Source organism: Schistocerca serialis, chromosome 7 (genome assembly GCF_023864345.2).
Source record: "Schistocerca serialis cubense isolate TAMUIC-IGC-003099 chromosome 7, iqSchSeri2.2, whole genome shotgun sequence".
NCBI classification, from domain to species: Eukaryota; Metazoa; Arthropoda; class Insecta; order Orthoptera; family Acrididae; genus Schistocerca; species Schistocerca serialis.
The window spans coordinates 252,715,852-252,741,238 of record NC_064644.1 but is presented as its reverse complement, the minus strand read 5'-3'; the positions used below and the strand labels follow the sequence as shown (position 1 = coordinate 252,741,238).

The window sequence follows — 25,387 nt, the reverse complement described above, 5'->3', positions numbered from 1 at the left end:
CCGCGGTTCGATAGCGTCCGCATTGTTACTTTGTGCCAGGAAGGGCTCTCAACGAGGGAACTGTCCAGGCGTCTCGGGGTGAAACAAAGCGATGTTGTTCGGACATGGAGGAGATACAGAGAGACAGGAGCTGTCGATGACATACTTCGCTCAGGCCGCCCAAGGGCTACTACTGCAGTGCGTGATAGCTGCCTACGGATTATGGCTCGGAGGAACCCTGACAGCAACTCCACCATGTTGAATAATGTTTTTCGTGTAGCCACAGGACGTCTTGTTACGATTCACACTGTCCGCAACAGGCTGCAAGATGCGCAAATTCACTCCCGTGTCCATGGCGACGTCCATCATTGCAACAACGACACCATGCAGCGCGGTACAGATGGGCTCAACAACATGCCGGATGGACCGCTCAGAATTGGCATCCCGTTCTCTTCAGCGATGAGTGTTGCATATGCCTTCAACCAAACAATTGTCGGAGACGTGTTTGGAGGCAACAAAGTCAGGCTGAACGCCTTAGACACGCAGCCCAGAGAGTGCAGCAAGGTGGAAGTTCCCTGCTGTTTTGGGGTGGCATTCCGTGGGGCCGACGTACCCGGCTGGTCGTCATAGATGGCGCCGTAACGGCTGCACGATACGTGAATGCCACCCTTCGATCGATAGTGTAACCATATCGGCAGCATATTGGTGAGGCATCCGTCTTGATGGACGACAACTCGCGCCCCCGTCTTCCTCATCTTGTGTATCACTTCCTTCAGGATAACGACATCGAGCGATTAGAGTGGCCACCATGTTCTCCACAAATGAACATTATCGAACATAGCAAGGATAGACTGAAAAGAGCTGTTTATGGACGATGTGACCCACCAACCACTCTGAGGGATCTACGCCGAATCGCCCCTGTGGAGTGGGACAATCTGGACCAACAGTGCCATGATGAACTTGTGGAAAGTATGCCACGACGAATACAGGCATGCATCAATGCAAGGGGACGTGCTACTTGGTATTAGAGGTACCGGTGTGTTCAGCAGTCCGGATCACCACGTCTGAAGGTGTCACTGTATGGTGGTACAACATGCAACGTGTGGTTTTCATAAGCAATAAAAAGTGCGGAAATAATGTTTATATTATCTCTATTGCAATTTTCAGTACAGGTTCTGGAACTCTCGGGACCGAGGTGATGCAAAACATTTTGACGTCTGTAATATACATAATTTGCAATATTATTTGCAAATATGAGATTATCAGTTGACGGTTCGGTAATAAAACACGAGGGCACCTGCTTTCTTTGACATAGCGATTATTATGTTTCCTTGGAGTCTGATGACATCATATAACAGCCAAAACATATTGCCAGAGAAGTGATCTTCGTTTATTATCTGTTCCGCTTCCTCCCCTCCACTACTTTCCACCGTATCTAATGTTTGCAGTGCTTCTTTAAAGGCGACGTTCGTAATTAAGTTCCACTTAATTAAAGGGTTCCATGAACCATGGACCTTGCCGTTGGTGGGGAGGCTTGCGTGCCTCAGCGATACAGATAGCCGTACCGTAGGTGCAACCACAACGGAGGGGTATCTGTTGAGAGGCCAGACAAACGTGTGGTTCCTGAAGAGGGGCAGCAGCCTTTTCAGTAGTTGCAAGGGCAACAGTCTGGATGATTGACTGATCTGGCCTTGTAACAATAACCAAAACGGCCTTGCTGTGCTGGTACTGCGAACGGCTGAAAGCAAGGGGAAACTACAGCCGTAATTTTTCCCGAGGGCATGCAGCTTTACTGTATGATTACATGATGATGGCGTCCTCTTGGGTAAAATATTCCGGAGGTAAAATAGTCCCCCATTCGGATCTCCGGGCGGGGACTACTCAAGAGGATGTCGTTATCAGGAGAAAGAAAACTGGCGTTCTACGGATCGGAGCGTGGAATGTCAGATCCCTTAATCGGGCAGGTAGGTTAGAAAATTTAAAAAGGGAAATGGATAGGTTGAAGTTAGATATAGTGGGAATTAGTGAAGTTCGGTGGCAGGAGGAACAAGACTTCTGGTCAGGTGACTACAGGGTTATAAACACAAAATCAAATAGGGGTAATGCAGGAGTAGGTTTAATAATGAATAGGAAAATAGGAATGCGGGTAAGCTACTACAAACAGCATAGTGAACGCATTATTGTGGCCAAGATAGATACGAAGCCCACACCTACTACAGTAGTTCAAGTTTATATGCCAACTAGCTCTGCAGATGACGAAGAAATTGAAGAAATGTATGATGAAATAAAAGAAATTATTCAGATTGTGAAGGGAGACGAAAATGTAATAGTCATGGGTGACTGGAATTCGAGTGTAGGAAAAGGGAGAGAAGGAAACATAGTAGGTGAATATGGATTGGGGGACAGAAATGAAAGAGGAAGCCGCCTGGTAGAATTTTGCACAGAGCACAACATAATCATAACTAACACTTGGTTTATGAATCATGAAAGAAGATTGTATACATGGAAGAAGCCTGGAGATACTAAAAGGTATCAGATAGATTATATAATGGTAAGACAGAGATTTAGGAACCAGGTTTTAAATTGTAAGACATTTCCAGGGGCAGATGTGGACTCTGACCACAATCTATTGGTTATGACCTGTAGATTAAAACTGAAGAAACTGCAAAAAGGTGGAAATTTAAGGAGATGGGACCTGGATAAACTAAAAGAACCAGAGGTTGTACAGAGATTCAGGGAGAGCATAAGGGAGCAATTGACAGGAATGGGGGAAATAAATACAGTAGAAGAAGAATGGGTAGCTTTGAGGGATGAAGTAGTGAAGGCAGCAGAGGATCAAGTAGGTAAAAAGATGAGGGCTAGTAGAAATCCTTGGGTAACAGAAGAAATATTGAATTTAATTGATGAAAGGAGAAAATATAAAAATGCAGTAAGTGAAACAGGCAAAAAGGAATACAAACGTCTCAAAAATGAGTTCGACAGGAAGTGCAAAATGGCTAAGCAGGGATGGCTAGAGGACAAATGTAAGGATGTAGAGGCCTATCTCACTAGGGTAAGATAGATACCGCCTACAGGAAAATTAAAGAGACCTTTGGAGATAAGAGAACGACTTGTATGAATATTAAGAGCTCAGATGGAAACCCAGTTCTAAGCAAAGAAGGGAAAGCAGAAAGGTGGAAGGAGTATATAGAGGGTCTATACAAGGGCGATGTACTTGAGGACAATATTATGGAAATGGAAGAGGATGTAGATGAAGATGAAATGGGAGATACGATACTGCGTGAAGAGTTTGACAGAGCACTGAAAGACCTGAGTCGAAACAAGGCCCCCGGAGTAGACAATATTCCATTGGAACTACTGACGGCCTTGGGAGAGCCAGTCCTGACAAAACTCTACCATCTGGTGAGCAAGATGTACGAAACAGGCGAAATACCCTCAGACTTCAAGAAGAATATAATAATTCCAATCCCAAAGAAAGCAGGTGTTGACAGATGTGAAAATTACCGAACTATCAGCTTAATAAGTCACAGCTGCAAAATACTAACACGAATTCTTTACAGACGAATGGAAAAACTAGTAGAAGCCAACCTCGGGGAAGATCAGTTTGGATTCCGTAGAAACACTGGAACACGTGAGGCAATACTGACCTTACGACTTATCTTAGAACAAAGATTAAGGAAAGGCAAACCTACGTTTCTAGCATTTGTAGACTTAGAGAAAGCTTTTGACAATGTTGACTGGAATACTCTCTTTCAAATTCTAAAGGTGGCAGGGGTAAAATACAGGGAGCGAAAGGCTATTTACAATTTGTACAGAAACCAGATGGCAGTTATAAGAGTCGAGGGACATGAAAGGGAAGCAGTGGTTGGGAAGGGAGTAAGACAGGGTTGTAGCCTGTCCTCGATGTTGTTCAATCTGTATATTGAGCAAGCAGTAAAGGAAACAAAAGAAAAATTCGGAGTAGGTATTAAAATTCATGGAGAAGAAATAAAAACTTTGAGGTTCGCCGATGACATTGTAATTCTGTCAGAGACAGCAAAGGACTTGGAAGAGCAGTTGAATGGAATGGACAGTGTCTTCAAAGGAGGATATAAGATGAACATCAACAAAAGCAAAACAAGGATAATGGAATGTAGTCTAATTAAGTCGGGTGATGCTGAGGGAATTAGATTAGGAAATGAGGCACTTAAAGTAGTAAAGGAGTTTTGCTATTTGGGGAGCAAAATAACTGATGATGGTAGAAGTAGAGAGGATATAAAATGTAGGCTGGCAATGGCAAGGAAAGCGTTTCTGAAGAAGAGAAATTTGTTAACATCCAGTATTGATTTAAGTGTCAGGAAGTCATTTCTGAAAGTATTCGTATGGAGTGTAGCCATGTATGGAAGTGAAACATGGACGATAAATAGTTTGGACAAGAAGAGAATAGAAGCTTTCGAAATGTGGTGCTACAGAAGAATGCTGAAGATTAGATGGGTAGATCACATAACTAATGAGGAAGTATTGAATAGGATTGGGGAGAAGAGAAGTTTGTGGCACAACTTGACCAGAAGAAGGGATCGGTTGGTAGGACATGTTCTGAGGCATCAAGGGATCACCAATTTAGTATTGGAGGGCAGCGTGGAGGGTAAAAATCGTAGGGGGAGACCAAGAGATGAATACACTAAGCAGATTCAGAAGGATGTAGGTTGCAGTAGGTACTGGGAGATGAAAAAGCTTGCACAGGATAGAGTAGCATGGAGAGCTGCATCAAACCAGTCTCAGGACTGAAGACCACAACAACAACAACAACAACAATGACGTTAGGTAATTTAGGGAAATGAAGAGCTATAAGAAAATAGTTCCAAACGGTTTGCTCTGATATATAGCATGTCGATATAAAAAAGAAATTAAACTGGTGACAAAGGACCTGTTCGAATGAAAAATGAACAGTTTACTCCTATTTGGATAACCGCGAAGATAAAATTAAATAACATCAGACACTCTCGGAGGCTTACGGAGAAACATTATTGCTGCGCACCGTTCGCAAAGGAAGCAAAGCAGAGCAAAAATGACAGGCATATAACTTAGAGTGGCTTGTGGTAGGTTCATGTTGATGGTTTACGATCGTTTACAATATGCTTAAGACTGTTTAATGGGGAGATTATATCACATTAGAAGAAAATCTCCGTAGTCATACAAAAAACGTCAACATCATGATTTATGGTACGTGAAATGGCAGGTATGTAATGAAATTAGGGAATATCACATCGTTTTCTCGATTCCATGACATGATCTTTACAGATAGATAATATGGACGTACAGAAGTACGAGACAATATGTCACTCGTAAAATTAAATAAATCGTCGGTAAATTGCATCAAACTGTTAAAAGTATTCAATATTTGTAAACATGACAGAATCTCAACGTAATCCTCATATAAATCTAACTACTTTTTGTTTTGCATCAGTCTTCCGTTGCAGGAAAGAATACACAAGGAAATTAACAGAAATATCATTGGATGAGATGTCATTTTAAATAACTCTCGCCAAATACAAGAAGATGACTTTTTTGAAGATGAGATGTACTGAAAACAGTACAAGAAGTTCTAGATTTCTTTTGATATAGCTAAAAGAAAGAAAGTCCAGGCATTCAAAAGTTCTCCGGAAATCAGAACCATAATTACAGGCAGTACATTCAAAGTAAGTCAGTAATCAGTAAAAAATACTGCGACGGTAAGGCAGCCGCCAGGTTCGGATATCAGCCAGGTGTTGACAAATTATAAGGAAAGTTTTTGAAGTTGCAGTAATGGATGTATATGAGCTGCGAGCGCTGTCATCCGGAACAAGCAACTATAGCTCAGCAGCAGAAGCCGGTACCATACGCACTCATATAGGGTATCGCACCGGCTGATAACTGGCGCTGCTACGGTGTGAGCAAGACGCGAATCGAATCCCCGCGACGAATTAAGAACCAAGAAATTTATTGATTGTGGCCTAGTATATACCACAGCTTATGTATGTGCGACGATGCCAAGCTGGTTCCGTGTTTTTGACGATTACAGTATGGTTCCATTATATTAGGACATGTTTTAAACCAGATCGGAAGATGGTCATTGCTGACCGGTAGTCTGAGGACGTAACAAGTTTCTGATCATAGACGGAAATGAAGAAATTTATTCTACTCTTTCTGGATCACTGTTGTCTTTGCGACCATGTCGCACCTTCTGAATTAACTACCATTGATCTCGTACCCCGGCAAGATTTATTGCTCTTTTTTGGTGGGTTTCCATTCTCTCTTAGGTGAATGGGGACTCGTCCAAAACATCTCATTCAGTAAAACCGATACGCAAACTGTTAAAATACGATAATACACGGAACAAAAGTATATTCGATTCACAGACGGATGGTGCACATGTCGCAAATGACGACTACGGCGACTGGAGACTTAAAAAACAAATTATTTTCCCAATCTTGAAAGCAGTGGACTCCGTCACACGGAACAAACGCTTTTACAGAGAGAGAGAGAGAGAGAGAGAGAGAGAGAGAGAGAGAGAGAGAAGAGAGGTCGGTAGTATGTAAAGATGGTGGCGCTCGTTTCGGAAGTAGGTGGTGGAAGAAAATGTCGTGCCATAATGTGATCTACGAGGGCTATTTGGAAAGTAAAACCCGATCGGTCGTGAAATGGACACCACTGTGATGATCAAAAATGTTTTAATTGCACCAGTTAACTGCGCCTCCCATCTGCTTCTCTACATAGTCGTCGCACCGACTCAGACATCTGTCATAGCATTGTACCAACAATTCTCTCTACTGGTCTGCAGCTCGATGTCGGTGGCAAAAGATTATCTTCATTGTCAGCGATTCATGTGAGCAGAGATGAAGCTCAGTGGGAGCCAACTGCGGGTTGTACTGTAGGTGATGAACGCTGCAGGAACATCTTCATTTCCTCCTGCGGAGTGAGTCCGAGAATTGTCATGAAGAAGGAAAAGTATGACAATTTATGTTTGTGGGGTGCATTACAATAGGCGAAATCCCTCACCAGGTCCTCATACTTGGCGGAGACACTATTTTCTAGGCATATTTACGTGCTCACTGTACGTTCAGAAATGAAAAGAACAACATGACGCTGCCGGCTGGCATGCTAGAGACTCTGATCAAAACATTTGTGCAAAGCTTCATCGGATTTTCACTGTGGTTTCCATTTCGCACCCGATGGGCCCTTACTTTCCGAATAACCCTCGTACAGAAGTTGCATTCTGTTCCTAATTACAACCTGCACAGTCTATGACCTGCGCTACATTCCAAACCTTTTCACAGTGTCTTGCGGTGCGACTATATGTGACATTGTCGATGGCACCATCGATGGTGACTTCCCTGACGCAAGCTGATGCAGAGCTCATCTGCCCATTCTTACAGTCAAAAAATTGGGTTTTGGCCTCACACTGCCAGAACGTTGTCATCAACAGTACAAAGACGATACTGTACCCAGCAGGAACCTACATAAAATGATAGAGAACACTTTCGAAATGAATGGCATTCATTACATTGGGTAAAAAGGAACCCTTTCCGATTGGTCGACATAGTATCTACAGAGATTCCTGGCAGTGACAAGTTCGGGATCTCAGCTAACAAGCACAAGTGAGCAGAAAGGGTGATATGAGAGACTAATATTAGTTACATAGAAGGGGAAGTTGTGGACGAGAAGAACAAAATTTCTTAAGAAATAAAGCTCAGAATTACTGAAAAACAATGTTCGTCCCTCCCACCACCTTATATTATACCGAGTGATTATAATTGAAATGACTATTTTCCGAGGGCTGTAGTGTGGGCTGCATACATAGCAGGACGCTGAAACATAGTAGGTACGTTCACGACGCACTGTGCTCGCTGAGTATGATGAAAAAATTAATAGGTATTTTTCTGGCATCAGGTGAAAATCTGGCGCTGCAAAAAGTCAGAATATGGTGCGGGTACAGGAAAACGGAAGTAACCAGAAAACACACGATAACTGTGGTTCTGGTATGTTTATTGCGATGTCATCACAAGTCACAACATGTGTTCAAGTCTCATATGTCTCCCAAGGCACCAGCATGCCGCAACCGTAACACGGCATGGATGACCGTTGCTCGCAGCATATCCCGTGTAATTAGGGAGATATGTTGTCTTCCGCTATTCTTCACATATGGAAGAGCCCAGATACATCCCTGATAGACACAATCTGTCAGATATCGCCACAGCCAGAAGCCACATGGAATGATGTCCGGGATCTGGAAGGCCACACATTGCATGAGCTGATGTGGTCAGTACTGCGTGAAAATAGTGGTGTGTACAAAGTTGTGTTATTGAGAAGCTGAAATCACATGTTGTACAGGGAGGTTCTTATAAAGTGCAGATGTCATTGTACACCTAACGGGTCATCGAGACGTCATCTTCTCGAAGAAAGACGGAGTGAGATTGGAGGAGTTTTTGAAACAGCACCACACTGTCACATAAACTGAGTGCAGTGGATGAACCTGCACAACATGTGGTACAATATAATCGGATATGCGACAGATTTGTGCATTCATGGCACCGCGCAGCGTACAGTGTGCCACATTCGCCACGTGTCATTCATTTCCATGTTTGCTAAAAACGAAGAGGAAAGTGATCTTGGGGTTTCATTTGGTGCACATTCTGAATCTTAGGGATACGTATATAAAACGCGCGATAAAATCTTTTGAACTGTTGACTAGGGGACAGACAATCCCCGTGACACAGCTCGAACACTGGCTGCAGAATGTGAGCCATGTGCTTGCGCGATAGGCTGTAGCTACAGCACTTCTATCAACCGCCATCCCGGGGACTGGGTGTCTGTGTTTTCCTCATCATTCCATCATCGTCATCATCATTCGTAACAGCGGCTAGGTTGGACTGTCTAAAAATTGGACTGTGTAAAAATTTTGACTATGTTCTGGCGTTGACGACGTCGCAGTTGAGCGCCCCACAAACCGAACGCCATCGTCACCAACTACCATGGGAGTGGGCCGCGTGCTGGACCACCTAATTCACACGTTTCTCCAAAGTACTTGATCTTATTCTTTAGCTCTCTTCGCAGCTGTTATTGTCAGCTATGTCACCGTAATGCAGCGCTGCTATTGTTGCGGTTCTAATGAAACAGCTTTACCGGCATTGCACTGTCTTTCAGTAGTCATTGATTTTCGTACAGAATACATCAGTCTTCTTAATCCTGTACAATAAAAGCCACTTCACAAAAGAAATCAGCGCATAACGCCAAGTGACAATGTAATTTTTTACATTCTGACAGCTTACAGCGCACATATTTTCACCTTATGACAGAAAGCGGAACTATTACTTTTTCGGCACTCTCAGCAACCACACAAATATATGAAACTACCTACCATGTCTAAGCGTGCAACGATGTTTGCAGGCCACACAGCAGCATTCCAAACACCGTCAGTTTCATTGTAACAACCCTGTACTACTACTAGCAACATTTTACTTAACTGAGGAAGTACAAACTCTTTGATATTTGCACATTACTTGGCTGTCAGCAGGTAACCGTCAGGCACGTAGCAGTATTTTACGCTGCCTGATAGCAGGGGAAAAAATTGTAAAACGAGTGCAAAACGTAAATGAAAATTTTAGAGCCCGCGGTTGTCCGGTATTTTAGCTACCATTACGAAAACGGCCAACGGCGAAATAGTCTCGGTATTTCGCAATATATAGTTCCAGATGTAGTCCTAGACGTTATTGCTCCACACCTGTTTCATATTCTGGTAGTGTTAAAACTGTTACTGAATTTACGCATCTGCCGTGATTCCAGCTCGGTTTGCAAACGTAGCATTCCCCCCCCCCCCCCCCCCCCCCCCTTGAGGGGTTCGAGTAGCTATCAGCATCCCGTGCATCTTTTGCGGTACACACTTATTCAGTCCTGTATTAGCGCAGAATTTATCAGCGGTAGTGAACAAGTGGTAAAGAGGCAAATGGTTTTCCATTATTGTACATTAATCCACTTTCATGCTACAAGTAGACAAGGAAACGTAAATGTGGTGTTATAAGGAATAGATACCGCAAAAGAAGAAATGTTTTCTTGGCTGACAACATTGGGAAGACCTTCAATATTGCAACAAATCTACAGACGAATATTCGTAGCTCATATTAGCAGATAACATGTAATTGTAGATGCTACACTGCTTCATGCACTAAACCGTGAAACTGCTTACAATTTTGTAATCACTGACTCAAAGCAAATTTTGAGGAAGTAGTAGCTTGTAGATTGGATGATGTAGAAAATGGCACTTTTGATGGAAGCTGCAATCGTCATAATCCAATAAAAATGAAATATATAATGTCAGGGTGAAGAGGTGATCATTTTGGAGTTGGGCGGCACACTTTGCTGCCTTTTACGTCGTGTCGTGTCCTGGCAACATATATCTTGTTCTACAGAATTTCTGAAAAGAAGGTTTGAAAAGTTCTTCTTCGATAATTGTAAATTAGAGAGCAGAAGAAAATCTTGAAGAGTGTATTCAACCGTGTAGAAGCGTATAAATTGCTTGTCAATTATGTACTGCCTTGCATCCCTACTCCTATTCCCTTTACGATTTCGGTTATATATAATTCTAGTGTTATTTAGACGTATAAATCTCTTTGAGCAATTATAGGCATTAATGAACTATTACCCCCATTACCATATAAAGTCACATGAATTTAATGCTAAGCGTAATCTATACTTGTTGGAAGTATTTAATAAACACAGGATAGTTAGACAGTGTAGTTAAGGCACTTTCTGATAGTGGCGCGCTCTCACAGCTACTTCTGTAACACTAATGATAATTAACTGCACTATCATCAAAGCTAGTTGTTGTTGCATTGTCCCCATTAAAAGCTCATAATGCCTTTCTAAAAGGGAAGGACGACTGGGATTAACGTCTCGTCGACATCGAAGTCATTAGAGACAGAGACCCATAACGCCTTACTCACAGGCAGTAAGTATTCTAGAACGACGAGGTCGTTAGAGACGGAGGGCAAGTTCGTATTGGGGAGGGTCGAGGAAGGAATGCAGCGTGCCAATTGAAAGGACTCATCTCGGTATTCACTTTATGCGAGTTCGGAAAGTCACAAAAAATTTAAAATTGGAAGACGGGGCGAAGATTCGAACCGGTGTCGTCCCGAATATGAGACCAGGGCCTTACATCTGGGCACCCTAGTCACCCGTATGAGAGTTGCTTTGTTTGTAATATTAATCAGTGCTCACTGTAACGGTGTGTATTAAATTAAAACATTTGTAACTTGTGCTTGAATTTAAAAAATCTCTGTGTTAATATTCGGTCAAGTGCGCGTATAGTTTCCAACATTATTCGATTGTTTACTATTTACTATATAATAAAGTTTTTGATACATTTCAAGTTTCACGATGTAAAATGGCTTTTTACTTGTATCACCTTATACTGATAATTGAAATTGAATGTTCGTTTATCTTGACATAATGAAACTGACGTGTGATCGTGATCGTGTTGTATACTAGAACGTACAGCTTAGTCACTGCTGCTGATTATGTTGTGCATCGCTCTATATTTCGTAATCCACCTTTCGTTTTTGTGCGGACTACTGACATTGGAATTGTGGCTATATAGAAGAGATTCTTCAAGAATCAGAACAGATTAAAATGGTACTTCATTTGAACAGTTTGCAAAATACGTTGGTATTATTGCGTTTTCCATCCATAAATGGTTTGTCCTGGAACATTAACAGACATCTCCCCCATTTCTGAAACAATTTATCCATACTCTTTGTGTACATATTAAATGCAGATATGCTGTATCCTCAGAATGACAAATTCCTAGTGTTGTTATTGTTACCCAATTGTTCTACAGTTGAGTGATAGTGCATTACTAAATTTAGAAATTAGACACATGATACTTATTACGTATGGTTGTATTGAAGTTTCACTACTATTTCTGAGGATGTTGAACAATTCACTGGCGCGCGGAATGACCACGCAGTTTGAGGCGCCATGTCACGGATTATACGGCTTCTCCCGCCAGAGGTTCGAGTCCTCCCTCGCGCATGGGTGTGTGTGTTGTTCGTAGCATAAGTTACATTAAGTTAGTTTAAGTAGCGCTTAAGCCTAGGAGCCGATGACCTCATCAGTTTGATCCCTTAGGAATTCACTCACATTTGAACGTTTTTGAGCAACTCGGTGTATTTGGTTTTCTCTGAAATTTCTGTAGTCCAAATCCTCGGTCACATCCAGTATCACCCGGCAGTTAAGATGCTCAATTTATATGCCGGCCATCACAAATTAAATTGTCCGTGCGTTCCGTAAATCATTCAAAAAGGTTACGGCAGCTTCATCTTTTGATTTTGATTCCGGTGTCATAGCCTTTTGTCTCCAATAACCTCGCGTCTGGCATAAAATTACGCAAACTTGTAACTGTTACTCATAAAATTTGTTTTCGGTAATGAGTACCTCGGCCTAAATTTAAAATGTGGTAGTACTTTTCAATCTGTTCCTTTTATCAACACCAATCGCCACTTGAACACATCTGATAAATGCTGATTGTATAAATTACTAATCGAAGCAAACACCCTTTTCGCAAAGTCGCTGGCAAATGAGGTAACACAAGAATTCATCAACAGAGCTTATATTCTGAATGACTTACTTTACTTATCAGTCCTCAATAAGTCGTAACAGGAACATAAATGTCTAAAAATTTCTTTTTTATAGTGTTCACGTTGGGTCGTACAGCCGATATACACAATTCAAGAAACGTTTTGCATCACCCTGATTCCCAGAATTCCTGCAGATGGACGTTGACTGTGGATATTGTATCAGAGACACAGTCCCTTTGACTGTTGAGATATGTCACTAAACCCGCATAAAAAATATAAACAACCATGTATGGGCTGCTACGATTAGACGGAGGGGGTGCGACAGCCGATCAGTTCCAGTCATTCCACCAGGAAGGAGGTACACTGCTCGTGTTGTCCGTAGTTCAACCATGCCTAGACGGTCAATACCGCAGTTCGATCGCGTCCGCATTGTTGGTATGTGCCAGGAAGGGCTCTCAACAAGGTAAGTGTCCAGGCGTCTCGGAGTGAAATAAAGCGATGTTGTTCGGACTTGGAGGAGATACAGAAAGACAGGAACTGTTGATGACATGCCTCGCTCAGGCCGCCCAAGTGCTACTACTGCAGTGGATGGCAGCTACCTACGGATTATGGCTCGCAGGAAACCGGACAGCAACGCCATCTTGTTGAATAATGCGTTTCGTGCAACCACAGGACGCCGTGTTATGACTCAAACTGTGCGCAGTAGGCTGCATGATGCGAGGTCCATCTTTGCAACGACGAAACCAAACAGAGACGTACAGATGGGCCCAAGAACATGCCGAATCGACCGCTCAGGTTTGGCACAATGTTCTCTTCGCCGATGAGTGCCGTGTATGCCTTCAACCAGTCAATCGTCGCAGATCTGTTTGGAGGCAACCCGGTCAGGCTGAACGCCTTAGACACAATTTCCAGCGAGTGTAGCAAGGTGGAGGTTCCCTGCGTTTTGTGGGGCCGACTTACGCCGCTGGTGGCCATGGAAGGCGCCGTAACTGCTGTACGATACGTGAATGTCAGCCACCGACCGATAGTACAACCATATCGGCAACATACTGGCGAGGCATTCGTCTTCATGGATGACAATTCGCGCTCCCATCGTGCACAGCTTGTGAATGTCTTTCTTCTGAATAACGACATCATTCGACTGGAGCGGGCAGCATGTTCTCCAGACATGAACCCTGTTGAACATGCCTGGGATAAACTGAAATGGGTTGTTTAAGGACGGCGTTACCCACTAACCACTCTGAAGTATCTACGCCGAATCGCCGTTGAGGAGTGGGACAATATAGACTAACAGTGCGCTGATGAACTTCTGGATAGTATGCATAGGACGAATACAGGAATGCATCAATGCAAGAGGAAGTGCTACTGGGTATTAGAGGTACCGGTGTGTACAGCAATCTGGAGCACCACCTCTGAATGTCTCGGTGTGTGGTAGTAAACCATGATATATGTGGTTTTCATGAGCAATAAAAAGGGAGGAAGTGATCTTTATGTTGAACTCTAGTCCAATTTTCTCTACAGGTTCCGGAACTCCAGGAATCGAGGTTATGCAAAATTTTTTTGATGTGTGTATTAGGCTATTATGAGTCGGCATCTCCAGAACACTCTGCTTCATCTTTACGTACTTAACCAATGGTTGTTTCGTGTATTTTCAATCCTCAAATAACAGTGCACAAAATATTTTGAAGGAAAACCGTGTGTTATAATTAATAACGTGCAAAAGCCTATATGAATGCCTGAACTACAGTGACAGAGCAATAAAAATTATCAAATGTGTTTCCATTCCCCTTCCCCCCACCCTATCCCACGTTTAATGCATTGACATTATATGAAGCGACCGTTAAATACTTCGGAATAATGGATTTGCTTCCGTTTGAAGACGGTGATAATGCCCAACAACACGCATTAAGATGTGGAAAACGGGTTGGTGAAACTATACAGTTTGTTTAAATAAGTTTCGTATATTCCTACAGCAAAGCTCCTGTAAAGGAATGTGTGAAGACCAATACATTTTTAAACATGGACCGCTGAAAGTCCGCAGTTCACACCCTGCAATCTATTTACAGTCTTCGTTCGCGTAGACTGTATGCCGTGCAGAGATTTTTCATTGCATTTATTTAATCGAATTTTTATGTTGTTCACGAAGTGCAACTCCTAAGCTTCTCATGCTAATTAAGGCCAAATAAGTATTGTCTTTTCCGAATGTACTCTGACCAAAAAGCGATTCTGGTAGCAGGAGTCCAAAGTGTATGTTAATAATGCCTTTTGAATCTTCATAGGGATATTTCAGTAGTAACTTTCATTCCCTAACAAATATTTCTTTATATCTAACCGAGAACTGAAACACGAATTTTCATAAAAGTCATGATTCAAGTAAGTAAAGTGTAATCACACAACACTCACAAGTGTGCAAATGAAGATCGGATTCATGAACCTGATATGTATGGACAGTTTTGGTAAGTAGACAGAAAATTTGAGAGGCATGTCATATAAATGTTTAGATCGATACAAGAGTAGAATAAACAAAAAAATACATTTATTTTGAATTTAATGCATTTCTAGTAATGAGAACTGTCATCACAGTTGGTGAATAATACCAATGTTAGAAATGGACTTGTCAACAGGTATTTTGGACATGTGCGCAATTTTATTCAGCGTGACCGATAGTGGGATTCAAGAGTCTAATGTCTATTGTTAATTTGAATTGCTATGTGGAAGATAGTTCCATACTGCAGAAGGATTAATAATATAACGAAGTTCAACGTAAGAGACATGCGGCTTTAAATGAGAGGAATCTTAAGAAGGGGCTATAATATATACGACAAAAATAGGACTTAACTCCAAAGGAAAGTGTAAGTAAACTATATTGACAGTTTAGCGCATCTGTCATATGCTACATATGCATCCATGTAACCTTTGAATACGAGCGATACGCAAAATTAAAGGTAAGGACACTAGTGTCAATGTGTAGGTCGTTATACACAATCCAGTTAACGACAAAACTAGATGAATAAATCTGCATGTAACGGCTGTAAAAATAACACCCGCCGTCATGCTCACTTTGTGGAATCGCAAGTTTTCTACGTTTTACTATCCGTGGTTAATTGTGCAACAAGTTAAATAATTTTCATTCTGATTAATAAAAGGGCACTTCCAGTGTGGTATTACGTTCATAACAATAACGACGCCTTTATTGTCAAATGATGAAGATAAAGAAACTTCTGATGGATACGTTTTCTGAAATGTGATACAAGAGCGCCAATACCAGAAGGAAAGGGGGAACGTAGTCAAGTGTCTTTTTTCCTCGAAGTAAATGATTTAAATGTCGGTAATACGCAGTTTTTTAACGGGATCTGAACTGATCTGAACTGGAACTATTTTATTGCTATTTAAAAGTCGCAATTCGTCTTTCAAAGTGTCAAAAGTTCATCATACACCCAAGTCTAGCACTCCCCCTTCCCCTACAAACTATCGTATAGGTGCCCTTGCTATGTTAGGCAGTTGAATCGAAGCTCACTGTTCGTAGTTACTGACTTTTTGTTGATACCGAAATATCTGGCTGAGTACGTCGTGTATAATACCAGGTTTATAATAGCAGTATAACATGTACCAGTTATCAGATTTCTAAAGCAAGACAGGTAGTGGCATAGTACAGGGCAGCAGTTTTCTTCTGAATGGTCTTAAGTTATCATTCTAGCCATTACAACTATCAGTTGGTGACTGTTGTATCCACAGTTTGTTGGCGTGTAAAGTGACAACGGTGTCCCATTGACAAGTCAGATTTCACTATTGCGCAACAACATGAAGGGTAAATAACGTATAGACTAAATCTCTATCATCAGAATTTATGGATATTCCACAACACGATCTGTTGCAAACCATCAGGCCGTCGGCATATGCTTAACTATATTACTGATGTTGGGATAATACTGAAATTTCCAGTTTTGATTATTATATCCGGGACAATTAATACCAAAGTATTCAGCGCTATGGGTTGTACACGATGATAACCACTGTTAAATATTGCATGTTGTGGCAACAGCAGCATCATGGAAATTGTAGGTGCCGATAATTTCCTCCCGTCAGGCTGGAAGTACATTATAAGACAGAGCCAAACTTAATGACGGAAAATATTTCCACATTTCTTTCACAAAACACCAAGAGCGATACTGAGTGAATCAGTGTGGGTGACAGCCTGAGAGTTTCCTCGTCGTGTGCACCTTATTGCTATTAGTAAATGATTCATCAGTTTTCTTTAACATATCCACCTACCAAATTTCGATTTTAAATGAAGCAGTCACGCAACATTTACTTCATAAACGTAATGTTTAATGATTTGGAGACATCGTGAGAAACGGAAGTACTTTGTGGCGTGTCCTAAGAAAGTGTTGTCGGCCATTACTATTCGTGGGCGACAGTAACTTCTTAGGTGAGATGAACTGCATAGTAATTTGTCGCGGACGGTACAATTACCTAACGAGATGTCTTATTCGACAAGCATTGTAATATCCAGTCCGATATGGACTTTCTGTTTCAAGGCTAGGAAAATTTAGCTGTTTAAATTTACATAAGATTCCGCATCTTAACAAATACTAAGTTTACGTATCTCTTGGCGATGTCACTCCTGAGCCACAAACATGCCATAAAAATGCCTGTTAGAATCAACATGTGGGACAGATGAAACTAAATGATGAAAGCAAAGAATTGAAAGCAAATAAAACAGCAAGACTCTATTTATTTATCCTGGCAAAAATTAGTGATTTTCATAGCGGTATAGAAACAACTGTTCTCAAATCCCTTCAAACTGAAAGAAATGGAAAGAAACAATTTATCACGTGACTCAAGTGTCATCCACCACATGCATTACGTCAACAGGTAGAATACAGATATATATGTTTCGAACTACATTTCCCTAATAATACTAGAAAGGTTTATTGGTTCACACGGGGGAATAAAGCCAACCATTGTCACCATACTCCTTGCTAAGCAGGAAGGGGAAGAAGAAATCGTGAAACACAAGATACTTGCAGCGTTAATATGTAAATGAATTCCTCTAAATGTTTTTACGTTTACATGAAACCATAAGACCATGATTACAAGCAGGATAGTTAAGACCCATTGCGTCTTGTATGTGTGCCGCGTTTATTTAACCACCGAGTTACCTAGCCAGGTGACGATTAGTGCAAGAATTTTTTTATGTTTAACGTTGAATGGAAGCTATCTCAACGCTGACTAATCGTACTTAGAGTTGTATATTAAGAGGAAGTTATCCCACACCATTTCATGTCCGGTCATGTCCTGTTGACTGAAGCCAGTAGTCTGAATAAGAGTCACTACAGTACATGTAAATTCTAAGTTAGAAATACGTCCAACGGTAACGCTTAAATGAGTACAAAACATTTTTCATGATGCTGTGACTCATTTCCAATCAATATGAAAATTATGGCAATTTTATTCTTTACACTACAGTAATAACAGAAATAAAAAATGAGTGTAGATACTGATTAGATTTGCGCAGATTTCAAACAAACCAACGGAGAAGGAAATATCTGCTATTACTTGGAATATTTATGATACTAATGAACGTATCGAAGAAGGTCGTATAAGAAAGGTGATATCACTCATTGCCGAGTACTCATTACTTATAAAATTCCAACTGCAGCTGTTACGACCACAATGTCGTCAAACTATTTTCCTGTACTGTTTTTATTTCGTAACAGAAACACGTGTTTGTACTTTTTAACGTGGTGTATGTTAACAAACTGAAGATTCTTCCGCCAGGAAGCTGCAAAAAGTATTGCATAATCTTATGATGTTGCTATACCGAGCTGTAGAGTGTGTACGGAGGTTACAGATTAAAGTCCAATCTGGCTTATTTGACAAGTTTCAATACAGGAAGCGAGTAACGAATTCATTTCGTCGAGTTAATAATTTTTAGATCAAGGTGCAACAGTGGCATTCGATCATGTCTGCAGATTATGAACAAAGATCTTCCCTGACGCTTTCACACTGACATGCCGCTAGCGCAAACTCAGACAGAATGACCAATAAAATGGTACCTATCTGACGCGAGTAGGAAAGTACCAGGCATACCATTGTTATTTCAATAGTGCTTTACAAGCACTCACATAAAATGATTTAGGAAAATCGCAGAAACACTAAATCACGAAACGTAGACAGGGAATTAAACTACATTCTTCTGGGAAAAGAACTGAGGAGCAACAGTTGAAGCAACAAGCTAGAAACTAGATGAACAAGGACGATATGAACAAATACAGTTATATGAACTGATGGAATGGTAAATGTAAAATAGTAACATACGCAGAAGTCGTTTTTCTTTCTACAGCATTTCCTCTTTATAACAGTTTCGAAATGTTTCACGACACAGGAAAAACCTGTCGTGTGCGACACCGGAAAAGGGTGCTGCTGCGAAAGTAGACTCATAACTAACTTGTGAGGAGAATATATGAAATACCATCCTTATCATCGAAACTTCCACTCAGCTTAAGCGTTATGTAATCTAGTATCACACAGCATATCGAGAAACAGTATGTAGCTGTCGCCGAATTTACTTCTGGCTTGCCCAAAATGGCGGAAAATGCGGAACACAGCTTCAGATCTCTGTAGTTGCTGAATAGACAGATAAAACTGAGATATCCAAACACTGGAGGTTATTCAGTCGATCATCAAAGATTTTTACATGCAATGTGGCTTGCAACACGTCTGACTTAAAAACCACTGCATAACATTGGAGAAAAATATTTTGTATCACAACAATTGTAGTAAAACTCAGTCGTGCTGGCATACAAGTTGTTAATTTTTACTTTTGGATGACCATTTCCATCTTCTAAAGAGATCATCACCATCAGATCTTCGTTCCTTGTTGACAGAAGAAATCGCTGGCTCGGAGCAGGCCAGTCCACGCTGGATGGAGAACACTTCCAGCTATTTCTACTGTCATCAACAAATGTATATCTGATGATGATCTCTTTAGAAGATCGAAATCCGTCATCTACTAATAAAAACTAACGACTTACTTGCGACCACAACTGTGTTAAGTAAATAAGTAAAAGCACTAAGAGATAGCTGTTTTCCTGGAACAGTGTTCCAAAAACTTTTGTATCGCAGTCAAAACTGTTTCCATCTGCTTTTGTAGCAGCCATGTGATAGCTGTGGTTGTCGAAGAAACAAGGTATAACACTCGATAAGCTACAGCACCGACAATGCAAGATCTACTGCCGCACGCTTAGCACTCAATTTATAAGATTGGTAAATTTACAGTTTATTCCTTGCTACTGGTTACGAGCCAATACATTTAATGGATATGGCTGGATACGGGAAGAAACGGCTTTCTGTTTGATACATGGTATGATATACCTAAATTCGCTATCAGTGCACCCAAAACTTGTTTATCATGAAACGCAGGTACAGGCTGCAACTTGAGTGCCAATTCAGCCGAATGTTGATAATTTTCTCAAACGCTCTGAGAGGTTAGGTAGGTTTTTGAGCCTTCCAACGTAATATTTTGTGATCCGCTCACATTATAATTGAAAAATGGGTGACTAAGACTTCATGAAATGGGCCATAGGGCGAGGTGAAGCCTCTGTTAAAGCTAGCAGCCTTACGTAACATTTCATTTGAGGAAAATGAATGATTGCACTGTTTCTGCTGAATACGCTGCTGTTACTGTCCGTTGGTGAAAAATATTCATTTAAATTCGAATATATTCTCTATGGCTATTAAAGCGCGTATCTATATTTCGCCGCTTCTGTTCATAGCAATGTTTATGCCGCGACAGGTATCGCTTTCCTTGTCCTGTTGAACTACTTACATTATTTTCAAATGTTAATTGTTTCTTCTATCGCTGATTGGTGAACTAACGTTGATATTTATTAATGAAAAACACGAGTTGTGGATGTTCTAAAATATCTGTTTCGTGAATCATATTTCAGTTAGCACGATCTGCATCAAATAATAACCGCTGACTGTCTTTTAAGTGACAAACTTGAGAACGTAAATAATTGGCGTTTCTCACAGATAAACATATCTCTGTCATTGCGAACAGTTACAAGTTAGATTTAGAGCTATTTTCTTGTACTGTGATAAGTCAATGTCTCGTTACGTATTTTTCAATGAGAAATAACCGGAGTGGAGGCACAAATTTCAACCTTCTCAAAAATGACAATGTTCCTGGTACTCATACGATTAGAGGTATATTGACACAAATCTAAATATGTTAGTATATTAACAGGATGAAAAGAAGGGCTGTTCATTAACAGTGAAAGGTTGTAGAATAACACGAAAATTGTGTCGGGCTTACAACTACATTATACCAATCATGGTATGTCAACACCTGTCTCTACGTCTACGGTAGCCACAGGGTGAAATGTGACGAAGTCCCGCTCCTTTAGAAGGCAGAGATACACTAGCTACTACTAGGTTGGGAATTTTGCTCTTGAGGCCGGTGTCTTCGCGGAAGTGGGTATGCGAACCCCAAAAATGAAAAAGTGAAAATCATTTTCATGGTCTCCTGATGGAAATTTGTGCGGTAAGACAGTCAGAAAACTGTCCGTTTCGACATTTTTCGTATGTTGTCACCGTATAGTAAAAGATTATGTGAATGTATATTCCAACAGGTCAGCACCTCGTGGTCTAGTGGCTAGCGTTGCTGCCACTGCAACACCGGGATCCGGGTTCGATTCTAGACCGGGTTGGGGATTTTCCCTGCCCGGGGACTGGTGTTTGTGTCGTGCTTATCATATCTTCATCATCATCAACATCATTATCATCATTCGTGACTGTGGCTAGATTGGATTGTCAAAATATTGGAATGTGTCAACATTGGGACTTTGTAAGCGCACTGATGACCGTGGATTTTAGCTTCCCACAAACCAAACATTATCATCATATTCCAACAGTTACCGTAGGTTTCTCTGCCATGAGGCTGAGGGAACCATTTAATTCCTGCAGGTGTACCTATATCACAGTGACTTCGCTGCTGTTGGCTACGGAAACGAGTTAAAGTGAAGAAAAAATCTTGCTTTGTCATTTATCAGTAAAGATTTGAGAATTTTTCTAGTATTACAGCAAAAAATGAGAAAGGAGGGGAAGAGAGAGATGTTGGAATTCATAGACGTCACCACTGTGGCTTTGTGGCTGCATCTATTTGCCAGCCTTTCAGCAATTAGTAATTATTTTTTCGAAGAGAACATATCTTTTTCCGAGTCCTATTAATGATATATTTCTCTTCCCTTTAGTTAATACATCATTAAGCACCTGGATACGTTGGTAAAATATTAATGAATCGCTGTTTCAGTAAATGTTGTGTGAGACTAAGACCTTAAAACATTTAGTGAGTTACAGTGGATGTAGTTTGCAGTACGTATGAAGAGCAAAATATATTTGCACCGGATAAACTAGTGAGAGGAGCTGCATCAAACCAGTCTTTGGACTAAAGTCAGCAGCTTCCGTTGAAAATGAACATTTCCTAAGTAATTCAGGATACAATTCAGTAAATCACTGGTTACCTCACATAGGACACCTGATTCGTGACAGAGGTCTGTAGGTATATAAAAGTTATAGTTGGAAATAATAATTAGTTTGCACTACTGGAGTTCTATCCTTCAACACACAATGTTGTTTAGTTTACGTAATTACAGTTTTTAAAGTCATCAGAACGATGCGTAGTCCAGATGAACGCCTTCACTCAATTTGAGTCGGCTTTCTTTATTTCATTTTGTTCTGATTTCGATAAATTATTTCACACAAAGGTGTCGGTAATCGTCGCGACATGTAAGTGGAAAATTCTTTTTCATTGTGTGTGAGGAACTGATTGATAACTACAGCTTAATGGTTGTCAGGTATCTAACGATCTGATAGAAAAAAGTAAAGTCTACTGGCTTATCGAACAACGTGGACACGACAGACGTACAGTCGTCATGTTAAGCAGACTCATCTGATCATGATGGAAATAATATTTAGACACGAGTCTAGTTTTAAACCTACAGTACATAGCTGCTCCCTTGTTGACTGTGATGCTGTCTAACAAGGCATGACTGAGCTCTCAGACGTTGCTGTTTGATGAATGTTGTTCAAAAGTTTCATTAATAAATAAGAAAAATTACTACTGACGTATAAATTAACGTATATCTGTAGAAATTCACCAACACATTACATTTGTAAATAGATTACCCTCTATTGTGACGAGGAATCACAAATTCTCACAAAGAAAGAGAATTACTCATATGCTTGACAGTACTGGTAGCTCCTGACAACTGGGGTTTCTCAGACGACACAGCTTTCACATTCCACTCTCTAGCATTTTCAGTAGTTAGGCTTACATTCATTGCATTGTAGATATGTGCGTGCATTCGTCCTCAGTTGCTTCTACAGCGCTGATTATCTTGTAGACGTTAATAACAACTTATCGTCTTCTCAAAATGGATTTTGAGACTGTTTTTCCTAACATTATTCCCCTAACTGCCTTCACAATCTTCATAGTTATCTTTACCATAATAATAATTACTTTCTTAACTATTAATATTTGATTTTGGATCATTGGGATTTAGGTACGTTATGTTAAGTAATAACAGTTGGGGTTTATTCATAGTAGTACTTGTAGGTTAATAATGCGCTGACTTAAAAATGTATTTATAATGTAATAATTGTTCTAAAATTATTTTGGTGAATAGATCACTGAAGATATTCAAAACGTAACGTCAAAGGATTCTTGTTAGAGGCAAAATTAAGACTTAGTTGCGAAAAACGTCAAGTACTTTGTAACACAAGTAGATGAAAATTATAGATTAGTTGTTGCGACGTGTTGAGAAATTTAAGTATAAACTATTCACCAAATGAGTGCTATGAGTTCGTAGGCTTCCGGTGTCATTCTGAATAAAACATTTTTCGATATTAGGCCCCTTCATTACGATATAAAACTAAAATAACTACATTGCCGATGTTTCGATCGACTTGCTGAGATAATCTACAGGGTGGTTAACTGCCAACTCAAACTTATTTTACCCAAAATTATTTTATTCAAGACAAAATTGCAATTTTATCTGGAAATTGTAAATTTCGGAACCCAGTATAAGTTCAACTGTCAACACTTATTTCCGTGTAGGAAAGTGTAAATGTCACGTTGGGGCAAACTGAAGCAAATTAAACTTAGTGCCAGGATTGTGGCTAGTATGTAATCAGATAATGAAGCATAGACCAAGAAACGCGTTTTGACGAAATGCGTTTTGATGAATTACAATCGTTGACTCGTTAGGTTTCTTATTCGCTTTCCATAGATATCAGCCTTGCAAATAAAACAATAATTTATTCAGCAAATGAAATGATAAGCAACAGTAGAAACGTAGGTACCACTGGCTTCAAAAATCTCACATGTCCACCGCAAAGTAAAACCACCCACGTCACCAGCTGTGATTACCTTTGACGAGGGCAGACAGCAAGGCCGGTGCCGCACTGGCGCATTTTCGGGCAACGTGGGATGGTGTCTAGCAGCGGGCGAGCCGCGACCAACTCAGCCGCCTCCCTTGGTACCACGGCGCAGCCTCTCGCACTGGGGCCTGAGCGCCGCGACGGTACGCGACGCGCTTTCGCCTCGGCCGACGCCGTCCCCCGCGGACACAGACGCCAAGCGACGCCGCCGCCGGACTAGCGGCCGCACGCCGTGCCAGACATGCGTGCGGCGCCGCCGGCAGCGCCTCTGCGGACGACGCCGCAACTAACTGGCGTCAGCGTCGGCGGTGGCGGCGTCGGCGTCAAAGGTGTCAAAGCGCTGTGGCCTATCCCCGCGGCCCTCTGAAGCGTGCCGCGGGGTCGAGCTTCGGAAACTGACATCGCTCGGAAATTGATTAAGCTATGCGAACAGACTGAGATATCTTATGACATTCTAAACATATCAGTCTTCTGTTTTCGGCTAGAAAGATATTTACAGCGAGTCCATAAGTATCAAACCATGGAAGTAAATAGATCTACTTAGGTCTCTGTAGGATTATCGTATTTCTTGCGACCAAAACGAGAGAAGAATGAAGAAACGCTATCGCGCATTACTTTAGTGACCCCGTCAAACGGATACACTCGTTGCAATGGAGAGCTGTGGACGGTTTAGGAGTGACGCCAGTCGGCCGTCTTCTGCTGACGTGAGTCAAGGCGGGAAGAGGTGTGTAATCAGAGATCAGAAGTGAGCTCTGTATAGTCTTTTAAACTGGCCAGTGAGTGTTATGACGCCATCACCGAACCCACTGTGTCCGTATGCACGACGATTCAACTTGTCACATCTCACTTGTGACTACTGTCGGAGACAAGTTGACTCGACTCTCTCAGAAAGGAGAGCGAGTTCACGAGTTCGTAAATATAACAGCAGACCTACAGCATTCCCGCTACATACATAACATGTCTGAAAAAATTTCCGTCAGTAGACTTTTCATTTATTTCACGCAGTTATGACTTAGGCGTTGCAGTCATTCTCGAGTGCAAGTTGAAATGTCACAAAAAGTCCGAACTTCCTAAAGGACATAAGCAACCATTAGGCATGACGATCATTGGATATCACTATAAACAATGACTCCTCGGCTAGCAGTGAATACTGATTTGGTGTCTCTCCTTAGCGAAGTCAGGCGAATTTTTTTCATGTATTTCTGAGGTTATTTGCAATTTCTTTTTCCCACTATGTAGCTGGAGTTAGACCAAGCAAATACTGGCCATCACATTTTCTAAGAGGTGGAGTCCTTCGACGCCCACACCAGCGTGATGGTCAACACAAAAGGTCTGCTGCCATTTCTGCATAAGGGTTAGTTTTCTATAGAGTG

At 41.2% G+C, this 25,387-nt stretch overlaps 1 protein-coding gene across 1 annotated transcript in view; it reads right to left on the bottom strand.

Moving 5' to 3' along the window:
• LOC126413002 (neuropeptides capa receptor-like) overlaps positions 1-24,138 on the bottom strand; it is a 1,154,641-nt gene extending 1,130,503 nt beyond the window's left edge. The window contains exon 1 of the mRNA XM_050082895.1: positions 24,004-24,138. The gene's annotated coding sequence lies outside the window, so the exon portion shown is untranslated. The remainder of the gene's footprint in view (positions 1-24,003) is intronic.
• Positions 24,139-25,387: the final 1,249 nt, after the last annotated feature.